This window comes from Lissotriton helveticus, chromosome 6 (assembly GCF_964261635.1).
Source record: "Lissotriton helveticus chromosome 6, aLisHel1.1, whole genome shotgun sequence".
NCBI classification, from domain to species: Eukaryota; Metazoa; Chordata; class Amphibia; order Caudata; family Salamandridae; genus Lissotriton; species Lissotriton helveticus.
In genome coordinates, this window is record NC_136067.1 from 1,505,974,335 (window position 1) to 1,505,990,094 (window position 15,760).

Below are 15,760 nucleotides of genomic sequence, written 5' to 3' on the forward strand. Positions count from 1 at the left end.
TTGTCTCTCGAACCTACCGAGAGACAAGATGGCGGCCGCTCCGGACTGTTTACAATGTTGACAGCTACGCTGCCGGTTAGCTGCCCGGTTAGCTGCCCGGTGAGCTGCCCGGTTCGCGTACCGGGACGCGCCTCTACGGTGTAAAATCGCAAAAATTTTTTATTTTTTATTTTTTCCCCGCGGGGCACTTTAATATCCCCCTCATCAATCCTAGGGGGTCAGGAGTGGTCTACCTTGCCCCCTTTCCTTCATTTCCCCCTTCGTTTTTCACCACATCTTGTCTCTCGATCGTACCGAGAGACAAGATGGCGGCCGCTCCGGACTGTTTAGAATGTTGACAGACACCGGAGAGCCAATCAGCTTCGCTTCGCGAAGTTCCGTTACGCGTCAGGTACGCGAACCGGGGCGCTAACCGGAGCGCTGTCACAGATATATATATTTTTTTAAACGTTAATTTCTCAAAATCCACTGGAGCACATATATTGAGACATAGCAAAGGCACGTCGGGCAAACCATATCTACAATTTTGCCAAGTTTCATGTAAATCTATTCAGCCGTTCGAGCTAAAAGTGAGTCCAACCGCCCTATGGAAAAATGAATGGGAAAAACACGTTTTGGGACCCCCCTTTTTTCTCGGCCCCCCCTTGACGAAACCCCCCAAAGTTTCAGGGGCTGCTCAGAAACAAAATGTGCCATTTTCCTGAAAATTTCAGCCAATTCTGTCCAAAAACGCCAAAGTTATTAGACATAGAATTTTCAGAAATCCCATAGAGAAAAAATCCTAACTATATATACCCACTGGCTATCGCCAGTAGGTAATATACATATATAAACATATATAATCTGCATATCTATATAAATATAAATGCATGCATACATATACATATATGCATACATATGCATGTTATTTACATGAAAGTTTTAAAAACACTAATAAAAGCAAAGCTAAAAAGCCACCTCATTACAAACAGAAGGGCTTTAACTTAAACGAGGGCGAGATCTATTGCATTTTCAATGCTTGTTTACTTTGGTTCTATCAAGAAGGCATTCAGATGTGTCACACATTTGCCATAAATTCTGAATGTTAGCACTCTAGTTGTTCATTAGATCACTGTAGTAAAGCTAGTGCTCACCAGGGAAGTCTGCTGCTAATCATGGTTTGCAGCCATTTTCCCGCATTTTTTATCCCGCAGACTTTCAGTCCGCATACCATTATCCCGCAAGGTCATTGACCTCGCATACCATTATCCCGCATTTTTTCAAAACGCATGTGCATTTATCGCGCATGCCTTTACAAAGAATTACGTTTTAAAGGCATGTATGGTAAATGCATTTGCGTTGTGAAAACCACGATGACGAGAGAGGTAAGTGGGTTTGTGTTAATTTTTTCGTGGGTTAGTGATTGTGTAGTGTAGTGTTGTGTAGTGTAGTGTTGTGTTAGTGTAGTGTAGAGTTGTGGTGGTTGTTTAGTGTAGGGTCATGCTGGGGGTAGTGTTTTAGGGTTTAGGGTTGTGTTGTAGTGTTTGCGTAGTGTAGGGTCATGCTGGGGGTAGTGTTTTAGGGTTTAGGGTAGTGTTGTAGTGTTTGCGTAGTGTAGGGTCATGCTGGGGGTAGTGTTTTAGGGTTTAGGGTTGTGTTGTAGTGTTTGCGTAGTGTAGGGTCATGCTGGGGCTAGTGTTTTAGGGTTTAGGATAGTGTTGTAGTGTTTGCGTAGTGTAGGGTCATGCTGGGGGTAGTGTTTTCGGGTTTTGGGTAGTGTTGTAGTGTTTGCGTAGTGTAGGGTCATGCTGGGGTGTAGTATTTTAGGGTTTAGGGTAGTGTTGTAGTGTTTGCGTAGTGTAGGGTCATGCTGGGGGTAGTGTTTTAGGGTTTTGGGTAGTGTTGTAGTGTTTGCGTAGTGTAGGGTCATGCTGGGGGTAGTGTTTTAGGGTTTTGGGTAGTGTTGTAGTGTTTGCGTAGTGTAGGGTCATGCTGGGGTGTAGTGTTTTAGGGTTTTGGGTAGTGTTGTAGTGTTTGCGTAGTGTAGGGTCATGCTGGGGGTAGTGTTTTAGGGTTTTGGGTAGTGTTGTAGTGTTTGCGTAGTGTAGGGTCAAGCTGGGGGTAGTGTTTTAGGGTTTAGGGTTGTGTTGTAGTGTTTGCGTAGTGTAGGGTCATGCTGGGGGTAGTGTTTTAGGGTTTTGGGTAGTGTTGTAGTGTTTGCGTAGTGTAGGGTCATGCTGGGGGTAGTGTTTTAGGGTTTAGGGTAGAGTTGTAGTGTTTGCGTAGTGTAGGGTCATGCTGGGGTGTAGTGTTTTAGGGTTTTGGGTAGTGTTGTAGTGTTTGCGTAGTGTAGGGTCATGCTGGGGGTAGTGTTTTAGGGTTTAGGGTAGTGTTGTAGTGTTTGTGTAGTGTAGGGTCATGCTGGGGGTAGTGTTTTAGGGTTTAGGGTAGTGTTGTACTGTTTGTGTAGTGTAGGGTCATGCTGGGGGTAGTGTTTTAGGGTTTACGGTAGTTTAGTTGTTTAGTGTATGCTAAAGGCATATTTGTTCTAAAAGTTTTCGTTATTTTAATTTGCGGCCTAATAGTACATGAGGGATTTTTTTTGCGGACTGATGGTATGCGGGATTTCGTCATATATTCGCTAATCATACTTTCTATGGCAAAATGAACCCCCTCATTTTGTTCCTTTTTAAATTAAATGTTTTAAGAGTTACCACTTTATTCCAATCAAGATGGCTTCAGGTGTGCCATACCTTTGTAATAAGTAGGACTGTTAGCACTCTAGTTGTTCTTTAGAACACTCTGGGACATTCTGTCATTGGGCTATAGTTGGGCTACATCTGGCTGATATTTGGGCTACATTTGTTTTTTTTTGTCTCTGGTGGCCATCTTTGGGCTACATTGGGCTACATTGGGCTACATTGGGCTACATTTGGGCTCCAACATATATATAGCCCAATGTAGCCCAATATATATTTTTCAAAGTTAATTTTCGTAAAAACCACTGGAGCCTATTTCTTGAGACATAGCAAAGGCACATCGGGCTACCAGTCCCTACAATTTTGCCAAGTTTGGTGTAAATCCATTCAGCCGTTCAGGCTAAAAGTGAGGCCAACCGCCCTATGGAAAATTGCATGGGAAAAACACGTTTTGGGACCCCCCTTTTTTCTCGGCCCCCCCTTGACGAACCCCCCCCAAATTTTCAGGGGCTGCTCAGAAACAAAATGTTCCATTTTCCTGAAACTTTCAGCCAATTCTGTCCTCAAACGCCAAAGTTATTCGACATAGAATTTTCAAAAATCCCATAGGAAAAAAATCCTAACTATATATACCTACTGGCTATCGCCAGTAGGTAATATATATATATATATATATATATATATATATATATATATATATATATATATATATATATATATCACAGGAAACTCCTTAAAAAGCACAGGAGACAGACCACAGGACCAGGATGAATGCTGAATTTTCTTTTTATTTGCTCATCACCGTGAGAGAGTGCATAACGCGTTTCGGGCTCCCTGAGCCCTTGTTCACATGCAACATTTTGTTTGTACATTTTCTATTTTTATAGTGCCCAATTCTCCCAAATGTAGCCACCCCTCCCTACATCATGTGATCATAAACATGAAAGACAGATTTATATTTAAAATGTCTGAATTTCCGTATAAATACATATAAAATCACATGAAAATCTCGATCCATTTAAAGTGCTTTCTGGATAAATCCGTCCAACATTTTGTATCTAGAAGGGGGCAAAAGAAAAGAGGATAAAGCCATTATAAGCAATCCCTCTTCACTGCCTACAATATGCATCTATATCTCATAAACGGGACTTTAAAAGTTATCAATAACATTTGGGCAACATTTTGGATATTTTACATTTTTTTCAAAAAAATGTGCAAACAGTGCACGTCCATAAAAGTGCAAGAAATTATTGTGATATATATATTTAACAACAACTAAATAAAGGGATGCCAAGTCCTGAACCACTTGTGTCCGTGCTTCCTTCCCTGTTGTCCCCGTGGGAGGTGGATTGTTTGGTTCATTCAATGCAGCATGAGCTGTTGTTACGCATACACGGACCACCGGTTGTTTGTGGCTCTCCCTTCAGACCGGTTGTCGGAGGAGCAGTACTCGAGTGCTATAGTGGGGGAGACCCAGTTGGTTGGCAGGAAGAGGAATGAGGATGACTGCAGTGGAAGATGTGGGTCTCGTAGCGCTGGCAGTTTTTGCAACTTCCAGCATGGGATCTGTGTTTTTGCCAGCAAGAAATGCCTTGCCCAGAAGACTGTCACCAGCTGGTAATTGGGCACTGCATCTGCCAACGCCGATGCTGTGAGGTGGTTTTGACGCTATCAATTTTGTTGATGGGTTCCCTCAACCCCGATGTTGTACTTTATTGAAAGTTATTTCTATGTTGGCTGTTATTGCGGTGATTTGGCAGTTGCCTATGCCCTGGAATGAGTTATTATGTGGAGTACTGATAGAGATTTCTGCCTGCTTGTCTCAACCGCTGAAGGGCTTGGAGAAGCTATTGGAGATTGGTTATTCTGGTTGCCCTTTTCCTTATGCGTTAACCAGGCTGTTCCTGTTAGAGCAATGTAGCATGCCCTTGCTGAACTCCCCCCACCGCTGGGTGTAGGGGTGCTGCTATTGCTAAATTAGCTGGACTAACTGAGGCCTGTGCCTGGTCCTGAGCCACGGGCTGATCTGCCATTTGCTGGATTTGCTCGGTCCCTGGGCGAACCTTTGTGGGCTCAATTGGGTATGTGGGGGTCCCCGGAGATGCTAGGGGTTGGTCAGGATGGCTTGTGGACATAGTCATTGGGCTGAATGAGGGGGAAGGTGCCCTTGAGATGTTGTGTATTGGGTTACTGTTAGAGGCTGTGTTGATATGGTCCTCCATGAGTGATATAGTCAGCTCATTGGATTGAGTTAGGACTAAAGCTGTGTTTAGCTGTGGAGACTGAGGTGTTTGTACTGGTTGAAAGGGAGACTCAAGGGCTTTGAGTGCTGCATTACTTGAGAAAAGAGCAGCACCGATGTCTTTTAAGAAATTGAATTTTGTGTACATTTTTGGCTAGGTTGTAGAAAGCTTGAAGTTAGAAGAGGCTCCTCTTCCTCTAGGTGACTTGCTCTCCATTGGATCAACCTCTGTCAAAATTAGAGAGGTTTGGGCGATGGAATTGACTGTGGAGGAGCCAGACTTACACTTCTTTCTCTTTATCCTGCTGGCCTGGGCTGGGCAATCTCCCGTATTTGCCCTGATCTCATTCTGTGGGGCGGCGGCGAATCTCCCTCAAGGACCATCTAGGTTGCCCTGCTTCGTCACGGCAACTAATGACTATTGACTATTGACCGGATAAGCTGGAGGTGTCCACACCATTGTCAGCCTTTACCTAGAGTTGCTCCCCTGAGAATCCCTGCGGTTCCCTGAGGTTTTGTGAGTTGCTCTCACTTTGTTGCTGACGATGATGCTGTCTCTTCCAGTCAGGACTGAGGCCTGCACCGTGTGTCGGATCAATTGAGCAGCTGTTGCAAAAGCTGAGGAGTGTGCTTAGGGGAAGGAAGTGGCAGTTTTATTAACTAAAGTTCACTAGAGTCCCAGTTGTATGGGGTGCAGTCCCGGCTCCTGTGGGATGTTATTGCACTAGAGGGTGACTTTGGTGCTTGGTATTGCTACTTGAATTAGCTTGGTGATTTAGCTTTATGCTTGGTACTTAGTGCTTAGACCTGCCCAGTATAGCTCAGTGCTGTTGCTACTCTACTTACCCTAATTGCCCCTTCATGCCACTGCCACTGCCCGACACCTGAGCGGTGTGATGCCTGGAGTCTCGTGGATGAACACTGGATGTGGTCACATTACTAAGCAATTGTCGCTGGTCCGCCAGTGGTAGATCAAGCTAGTCCGTTCTCTCAGTCTAAAACCCTCGGGCACCCACTACAGCCACTGCCCGAGATTGGGTGCCTCTGGTGCCTCCTGCTCGCCTTCTGTCCGGGGACCGCTGCGTCGCCTCGCCAGTGCACCTGCCTGTGCCCACACCGTGCCCTCTGTGCCGTGCGCCTCTCACCTCTCTCTACCCATTTCCCAGCTTGGTGCCCGGTCTGGCAACACTGGTCCACTTCCACGGATGGGGGGTACCGTGGGGCTGCCACCGGGGGATCAATCTAACAATACGTAGTCTAACCCCGGGGTGGAGGCAGATCGGCCCGTCCTTTTGTGAGGTGACACGGTGTTGGTGGCGGCGGTGTGCAGCATCCTGAGCGTTCTGAGCGTCCTGAGAGTCCTGAGCTGAACTCCAACTTCCAAGCTGACAACGCAGTGTGTGAACTGGAACTGAATAATCGTGCAAACTACATAAATGTTATTTTGTGGTCAGGAACTGAAATGTTTGGAGGCATAATTGCCCCGTGGGAAATGGTAGGGGGGGCTATTTTTCCCTTGCGTATCCTGGGCCTGACATGATGTTGGTCCGATTTTTCCCTTAACTGAACTCTCCTAATTACCTCTGAGCTTTACCGACTGGTGAAACTGAGCAGGTTAAATGATTCAGCTGAAGAATTTTTGGCTCCAGCTATTGCACTCTGTGCCCTAGAGTCTTTCTTGTGTCGCCGTTCTGATAAATCTACAACCAGTTCTCATTTTGTATGATTCCAAACCGCATATTGTATTTTGCAATGTGTTTTCTTTCTTTTTCTCTCTTCTTTCCTCAAAAGGTGTTATTTTATGATGTATTTGCTCTAAGCTGTGATGTGCTGTGATTTTTACCTGTATACAAAAGAATAATTGTTATTAAATTATTCCAATTAATTTTTTTGCTTTGACCATTCAATCTTGGAGTTTCGATAAAGATAACTTAATAACTCTTCCATGTGTTTGTCCTTACTTAATTGATGATTTTATTAATATTGTGTGAATAATGTTATTAGTTTGGCAATTCTTTATTACAGGTCCTCATGAAGGAGTGGCTTTTGGTCTCTAGTTATCTGAGTACCTATTAGCTCTTATGAAAGGTCTTTCGGACGACCTTATGATTGTGATTAAGTTGTAGAGTTTCTATAGGACAAACTCTGTGTTATTTTACATTGTGTTGCTGAGGATTGAGTTTACGGTGTGATGGGTAACATATATCTAAGCCCACATATTTTGCACCGCTTCCACTGGATCACACCTAAACATAAAGCAGCCTCCTAACTAAAGGTCACATTGTTGAGCAGTGTACAACTAACATCCTGAAATGATGAAAGGTGCTTTGGTACACTTTCTTTGATAAACAAGCTAGGGTGTGTCCCTGCAAATATGTATGCTTTCTAATCTTGCAAGGAACCAATCCTTGTAATGTACTTATTTTCTGTTTTAAACTTCACCTCGGAAAGATATGTAGAAATATCCCTAATATATCAATGGATTGCTATTGAATACTACAAACATTACTACAATTCCATTTCTATGCAGGCACCTACCTCCGCCTTCCTCGTACCTGTTCTCCAATATCTTTTTCTATATTTGTAAATACTATCACCTCTTTCGCTATAGGGAGTGCCATTCTTTATTTCATAACATCGTCCTCCATAACCAATAGCATGAACTAATCTATTATCCTGGACATAGCTTTCTTCATTAAAGTAATTAAAGAAAGAATCGGTACTAGAACGTTGTATGCATTCGCCACTAAATACTGTACTAAAGTTACTTGTACTAAAGTTACTTCTTTTCACAAATCTTTTTTTCTGGTTTTGTCTCCTCATCCACAACACCATTTTGTCAAGAGTCTTTATTCTATTTATAATCAAAATGAAAAGCTTCCTGTTCAAAGCAAAGCCCTTAATAACTACTCTCTCAACTCGTTCTTTCTGTTTCAGTTCCTCTCTCCTTCTTCTATACTTCTTCATAGCTCTCTGTAGATTTATAACTACTCTACTACGATTTATCCTGGCTCTGATTTCCTTGAACGGCTTCTATCTCCTGGTTAAGGTGTGCCCATCTTTATTACATTAATTCATGTTCTTATTATATAGATTCTGCCCAGTGTTAGTCTTTTTCATAGTACATACAGTATGTCACTGTTAGATTTAGAGTTTCAATACTTTTCTACTTACATGTGTCAGATTAAAATTTTGAGAAACACTGCATATAAAAATCTGCACATTAATGTGTATCACAGCATATGCTCACTGATTTTTCTGAGTACATGCAAACGTGTGACAGGTTACATATATAATTCACTACATGGTCCTTAAAGAGTACATATTCCTCATTAGAACTTGTAAATACATGTGTTTCTTGTTGAGTACAATAATACTCCTTGGATGATTGGATGAGTGCATAGATAATGCCTACTTGATTCCCTCAGAATGTAGGTAGTGCCTGCATAATTCCCTGATTGTGTAGGAATTACAACAGTGGTTTAATATCTGCCTAGTTAGTGCCTGTGTATTCACATAACTATATTGCAACTATCTGGATGATTGGATGAACTCATGGGTGTTGCCTACATAGTTGATGAGTACATATTAGTGCCTGTGTGATTGGAAGTGTGCATGTGTAGTTCCTGGGTGATTGAATAAGTCTAGGTATCACACTGGTTTCATACATGCCTCTCTAAGAGTATACATTGCTCTATTACTCAGTGTGCACATGCATCAGCAAGTTTCTGAAACTGAAAACAACAATTCTCACCTTTTGAAAGCACACAACCTTTTCTTTATGGCAAACCAACATCATTTTGAAAATATTTCTTGTGTGTTTAAAACATATATTCAGCATTTCTCAAAGAAACGTTACATACCAAGTGAAGCTAGAACAGAAACTCTCCAAAGACATTCAGCAATATTAACCCTCCCCAATTTTAAACAGAGCATGTTAAAAGAAATGCAGCACCCTCACTATATACATGGAGTTTTCAACAGCCTTGAAGAACATAGATCACCATGTAAACATATATGTGATTTCATAATTGATATACACCTTCAGGCCATCTTTCCAAAAATATATAGTTCTCTGCATCTTTAAGTAAACTCAACAGTCTCATCGTATATAACTATCTGCAGCCAGAAAAAACATATCTCACCATCTAAACAAATGCAAACTGGTCATATAACAAGTCTTACTACTGTTTAATTTATATACAGGCACAGCACATTTTCTTATGTTTTATCCATGACTACACTGCTCTTATTTAACAATGTGACTAAAAATACTACAGTTCCCAGAATGCAAATAACAGAGATCTGTCTGTTCTGCACATGATGCTTAGACATTTCAAACATTGTCATATTTAAAGCCATTACTCATGGTAACTTTCAACAGTACTGACATTTAAACACATACTCTCTGCCAGATACAGTTTATCTGAGACATTTTATTTCATATCACTGAGATACTGCTTTTGTCAAACTCCCATACACACCTTCATTTCAAATCTACATTTTTTAAATAATTATAAAATTTTATACATACCAGTGAAGTCAGTTTGTAGATTATATTTTTGTTTTAGCGCTTTCTGGATAGTTTTGACACTGTTAAGCTTGAAAAAACTAAGCACAAGAATTGTACACCACTCTCTCATACAAAGCAACTATAAAATGGCAACCTTTTCAACTTTCCACTCCATGAGAAAGGCAGCAAAATAAATCATGTTTTTCATTGCTGACTACGCTAGCTCCACTTGTGAATGGTTAACATCTGCTAATCCTTTCCTTCTCTTTCAAAATGAAGTTCCTGTCTCTGTGTTTTCACTATGTTTTCACGATCATCATGGAGTAATCGCAAAAAAATACTTAAATTGTGTCATAACTCCTCAACTAAAAAAAATAATTCTGTCTCTTAAACACCCTTTCCCCTAATACACTCTTAGTTCCGTGTATCTAGCAACCCAGTGGAACCAGTAGGTTACAAGTTCACAGCATATTGTAGAAGGAACATGAAACTTCCAAATAAAATACAGCAGGGGTGGTTTACGCCACAGATTCAAAACCATATCCATGTTTGTATTACATTTCTTTTGTTAAGCAACAGCCAAAAATATCAAAAGATGGCATTCAACACACTAGCTAATTTTATTCACTTTTAATCTGACAACAACTCTTTTTTAAATGCTCTTCTTTTGGAAAACCACCTCATTGAGCTCCAGCCTACTCCTGACTGCTATAGCGTGGGCCACAGCTTTGTCTATTGGCCTAAGGAGTCTGCAAAAAAGAGAGGTCTTGACAGAGACTTGGGTTTGCCAAATGTGCAGATTACATGGTTTGACCAGAGAGGGTTAATATTTCATCATTTGCTGATTTTGGTTAAATACATTATGGATTCTCAAGCTCTTCACCTCATGATTGTGCACTGTGGTGGCAATGGCCTAGGCACATTGATTGGGTTGGGCTGGAAATCCTAATGAAAGAAACCTTTGCAGAACATATGCCGCTTTTCCCTCACGCTTTTCCCTCACGGTGTACTCTAGTATATGCTAAAGAGAGAAATGGGAGTGGTTAAATCAATTCTGTCCTCAGATTGACAAAGCCAGGAAACATGTTAATAAAACTGTTTCTGCACTTTACAGACGAAGGCAACAGGGTGTTTCTAAGTGACCTGAAACTCTGCATCTGGTCTTATATTTAGATGTCATATACACACAATAAACACAAAGGCTCTTGTCAGAGCCACCCTAGTAATTGAAATATTGTTAATTTTCTTTGAAAAAATCCTTATTTTCAGTATTTAGGGATGTTTGTAATGATGTTTAGATGGTGACTGATACTTTGTGAGAACTCATAACAAAAGCAGACATTCAACGGCAACCAGTACATCCAAATATAATAAGTAAAAAAATCATTGGTAAATATTACGCTACACATATTACCATATACATGCTTCTTTAAAAACATGTTTAAACACATGTTTTTGTACTAGGTTTCTATAAAATCCATCTTTAAGGCCTATTTTCCATTTTCATGGTGATTCTGGTAGTCGCGGCATTGCCGTTAACCACGATGATCGCATCTTTTCCATAAATTGAAAAACACATATATACACACATATTAAAGTATTGTACACACTAGAGGTTTGTACTCTACAATTCAAACTCATGTTTTCATAGTGTATTTCTAGAGCTACCATCTCTAAAACCTATTTTCCATTTTCGCGCTGAGACCGGGGATTGCAATGATGTCAGTAATCCTGATCCCCGCAGATACGTCACGAAAGAGGCCACCACCACATTAAAAAACTCTAAATATTTAATTAACTCTAACTATCACACTAGATAAATCACTATCTAAAAAACTCTATAAAACATTTATCAGAATCTCAATGTTTCTATAACAATGCATATAAATGATTCACTGATTTATCAAATATATATTTTCAACAATATTCGAGAGGACGTCGCGACACTCGAGATATCCCCGTGATGCCACACAGGAGTTGCGCTGGAGGTCTCGTCGTTGTGGTGAACATCGCGAGCAATTAAAAAAATCTATTTTGGACTCATAACTTGTGTCACAATCACACCCATTTGTCATTCATGGGCTCCGATTACCTCTACACTGACCCCTTATGTTAGCTTTCCCATAATTATTCAGCCCCGGGAACAGTTCCCAGGTGATAAAATCGTAGCTGCAACTTTCTATTCTGGTTGCATCTAGCCAGATGCTCCGTCCATCACCACCCCCTTTTGTACCACTTTGTTCGCCATAAGTTGGCAGGGTATGCTCAGACGTGAGTCCCTTGCTCACTTTGCCACTGGATTCAAGCAAGCCGGGCTGAAGATGGCTGAAATGCCAGAAACCGGTCCTCTGTAGCTTGTTTCCGGTCCAGGGAAGGCATGGCTTGGCAGTTCAGGCTGGACTGTTCCCATGAGGCACAGGGTCAGACTGATTTGCATATGGCCATGTCTGAATTGGGGTGGCTGAGTGGGCTAAAGAACGGTGATGGATTAAACCCAGATCTGTTGACTGGGTGTGAGTGTTTGATTGGTTCAGATGCTCCGTCCATCACCACCCCCTTTTGTACCATCTAGCCAATCACCGCATTCCTGTTAGCACGTGCATTCGCAATTCATCGTAAAACTGCAGCGAAATATTCGCGGTCAGATATATATCCATATTTTTCAGCTGAAATCACCCAAAAAGTACGGCACAGATTTGCACTAAATAACAAAAACCACAATATGCGTAACAACATCTACCTTTCTGCCAAATTTGGTGTAATTCCGTCCAGAAATTCGGGTTGTAGGTTCCACAACGTATTAACATTACAAATGCACCTTTTTTTTGCACCCCTATTTCTCGGTCCCCACTGCACAGATCGCCTCCAAACGTTCCATGACAACCAGAACCCGACCAGATTGTTCAAACAATGGCAAAGTTATAGCCATGTGAAAAATGCTTTTCCTTTGGAAAATAGGTCGTAACTATAAACTACCTTCTGAAAATCGCCAGTAGGTTTTTTATATATATATATATATATATATATATATATAATATATTCACTGAAAAAACCCTAGGTTTCAGGCACGTTATAATTAGAAATTAGAATTTAAAAAACCTTTGAAATTAACTAAAAAAACCTTAGGTTTCAAGGACATTATAGTTAGTTGGACATTTCACTTGTACAAAACCAGTGAAATTCGGTTACTTAATACATTTGGAGGGGGGACGCATTGCCCCCCTCTTCAGGCCAATTATGGCTCGAGGAACCCTTCGCCAGGGCCATCCTTCTGTTTTTTTTAAAAACATTTTAATTGCCCGCCCGCTCCGGTCAGCTCTTGAAAGTTTGGGGGTGATTCGTCAAGTGTTTGTAGTGAACAAGAATACATCGTTATTCGAAACGCGTCTGACTAAAGGCTGAAATAAAACTAAGACCTGCTTTTCAACCACATACCTTGGGTGTACGTTTTCCGTCTTTCTCTGGGCATTGCCGGCTGGTGTGCGTTAGAGTTTTGGGACATCTTCGTTTGGATATATATATATATATATATATATATATATATATATATATATATATATATATATATATATATATATATATATATATATATATATATATATATATAAGCATTGTGTGATCAAGAGCACTTGATGCTTGAAACGTGTCATCGTTGAGAGGTTGCAATAATAAATAATTTGCCTAACCTGAAGCCGTGGGGTCCGTCTCTTCATTTCGCCATCCGAGGAGGTTGTGAAGATTGTTGTGGATATATATATATATATATATATATATATATATATATATATATATATATATATATATATATATATATATATATATATATATATATCACAAAGAAATCCCAATGCACCAACAGACACTCCGGCGTAACACAAGGTCACTGACTCCGAAAGCTGGTGTGAATCAGGATGGTAGTTTATTCACACATCAAAAAAGTCCAACGTGACACGTTTCGGCTGCCAGACATGCATCCTTGATCACATAGCACTCTGTGAGGACATGTGCAAATTATTTACAGGTGAATGTGTTGGGATGCAGTAGCCTGATTACTATGTCCATAACAGTGAGTAGACATTTTACTACATCTTGCGCCAAAAGTCATGCGTGTTTTTTTACTGCAAGCAGGAAAGTAAGCTACTAGTGACTTGACAGGGCATTGAGACAACAGCAAAAACAGACTATATCCAAAAAATAAATAATAAACAGAATCCCATGCGGTGAAATATTCCAAGCAAAATACATCCCAGAAAAAACACACCCAACTACATTGCTCTTGCGTGGCCTAAACAGAACAACCTTAAGGTCCTGCTAATGTTGCAAGAATTGAAAGACGAAGGAAGAAGCCTTCTATCAGATGCTGGCGTGTGGCGTGCATAAGTGCCCATGACTATGAATGGACTCGCTAAAATCCAAATCTGAGGGGCCCTAGGATAACCCCGCCTGTTAATCAGAAAAATGAAGGATCGTGCCCGGAGCTGTGAGCTGCAAAATGGGGCTAAAATTGTGTGTTCACCAGGGATACAAAAGTATTACAATAGAGGAGTGCTATCTGCTGCACCTGTCCCTGTATAATGTGCTGTATGTATACTTGTAAAGCGCACTATCACCTTTCAGGCATCCTGGTGCTGTATACCGCTGTGGAACCCTTCCTGGCTTTCCCTGTGAGATGCTCCCTACTGGGAAACCCCAAGGTGAAGCCAGGCACCCTAGCGCTTTCGGGGCTGTTGTGGAGATTAAGCAAGCTATTGCCCAAAGTTGCATAGTGGGACCCATGATTAGAGTAGGCACCGAGGCGAGAATTATCGAGTCCGTGGACATTGAGCCCAAGACCCTGCCGCGTCGGGAATTGAACCCTGGTCCCGGGCCAGGCCTCTGCCTCAGGGTCTGCCGCTCTAATCGGTGAGCCACACTTCTCCACTAATGTAATGCATTGTACTGGAAACAAAGTGCCCAGCAGCAAGCTCCAAACTGGACAAAGGTAAGCGGCTATTGCAAAGTGATATCCGGTGTGGAATGCACATGGTGAGAGGGGTCGAGGAGGTGTACTTAGGGGAAAAAGGAGGAGACGTGCGTGAAAAAATGCACATTGAATTAAGTGATGGTATTGAAACCTGAATCAAAAATCACCTCCAATCCTTGCGACTTGTGGTTAAAAAATATGCCATGTTTAAATACAGGTAACATGTACATACAAGTCAAAAAGAACCCAAATACCCAAAATGTTAGGATCTAGTCAGCCTAACTCAAAATTGGAGCGAAAAAGACATGCGTTTTACAGATAAGTGTAAATCGGGCAATTTTCAAACGACAGATATCAAAATTTAAATAAATATATATATATATATATATATATGCGTAATTAAAGATTAAAACCATCACCTACTATTGTGGTCTGTATCCGTTTTTGCCCTCAAGACTGTGTGGAGAGGAACGGAAGTTGTTGATATATATATATATATCGGCTCAAAAAGTCCCTCCCCGTAAATCACGGGAATCAGGTAGCAGCACTCAGGGGTAAATCCACGGTTCAGTTTTTATTAGTTCATCTATATATATATAAATATATATGATCACTCCTCCGTGCACCACAGAATTCTCGAGGCACTCGCAGGCGGGTGCTTCTGCGCGTGGGTGCCCGCGTCAGTATCAAAGCTCAAAACTCCATCATTTTCGTATAACAAAGTAGTGCACTCGGTAAATATTAGGCATTTTATTCAGCCAGCAGCAATGGAAAACCGTTAACAAACAATAGTAAAGGATTTAAACTCGAGTGCGATTTCCACACTCCGCTTATTGGATACCAAACAGTCTTTTGACCACCTCATTATGACCTTGAAGGTTGTGCTGCCACTGGGAACGTCAACTCCGCCATGGAACCACCATTACCTGCCTGTGGCGTGGTGGGCTTGAGGTTTTCATATGCTCGTCAGGACCACAGCGGTCCGCCAAGCATATTATGACTTTCCTCACTGTCACTGATTTCATGGAGGTCTTTCCTCCATCAAAACAGTGGCAGTGAGGAAAGAAAGGGGGCCCTACAGGTAGGCCCACAACATGTGCCCCCCTGTGTGCATACACCCTCGGTTCCAGCACGGCATGGACTTCACAGTTCATGCTTCCTTTGACGTTCCTATTGCAGTGCCTCTTTTATAGGCACTGCCATGGAAACGTCAAAGAAACTGCCCGCCAGTAACTAAAAAAGTCATGATACGGCGTGCAGGTCTCATTTGGGGTTGGCGATGTGGCAAGGGGTATTCCCATCACCTCACCGCTAAACTCATAATCGGGGCCTTAATGGTTGCTCCCATTCAGCAGGAGATTTAA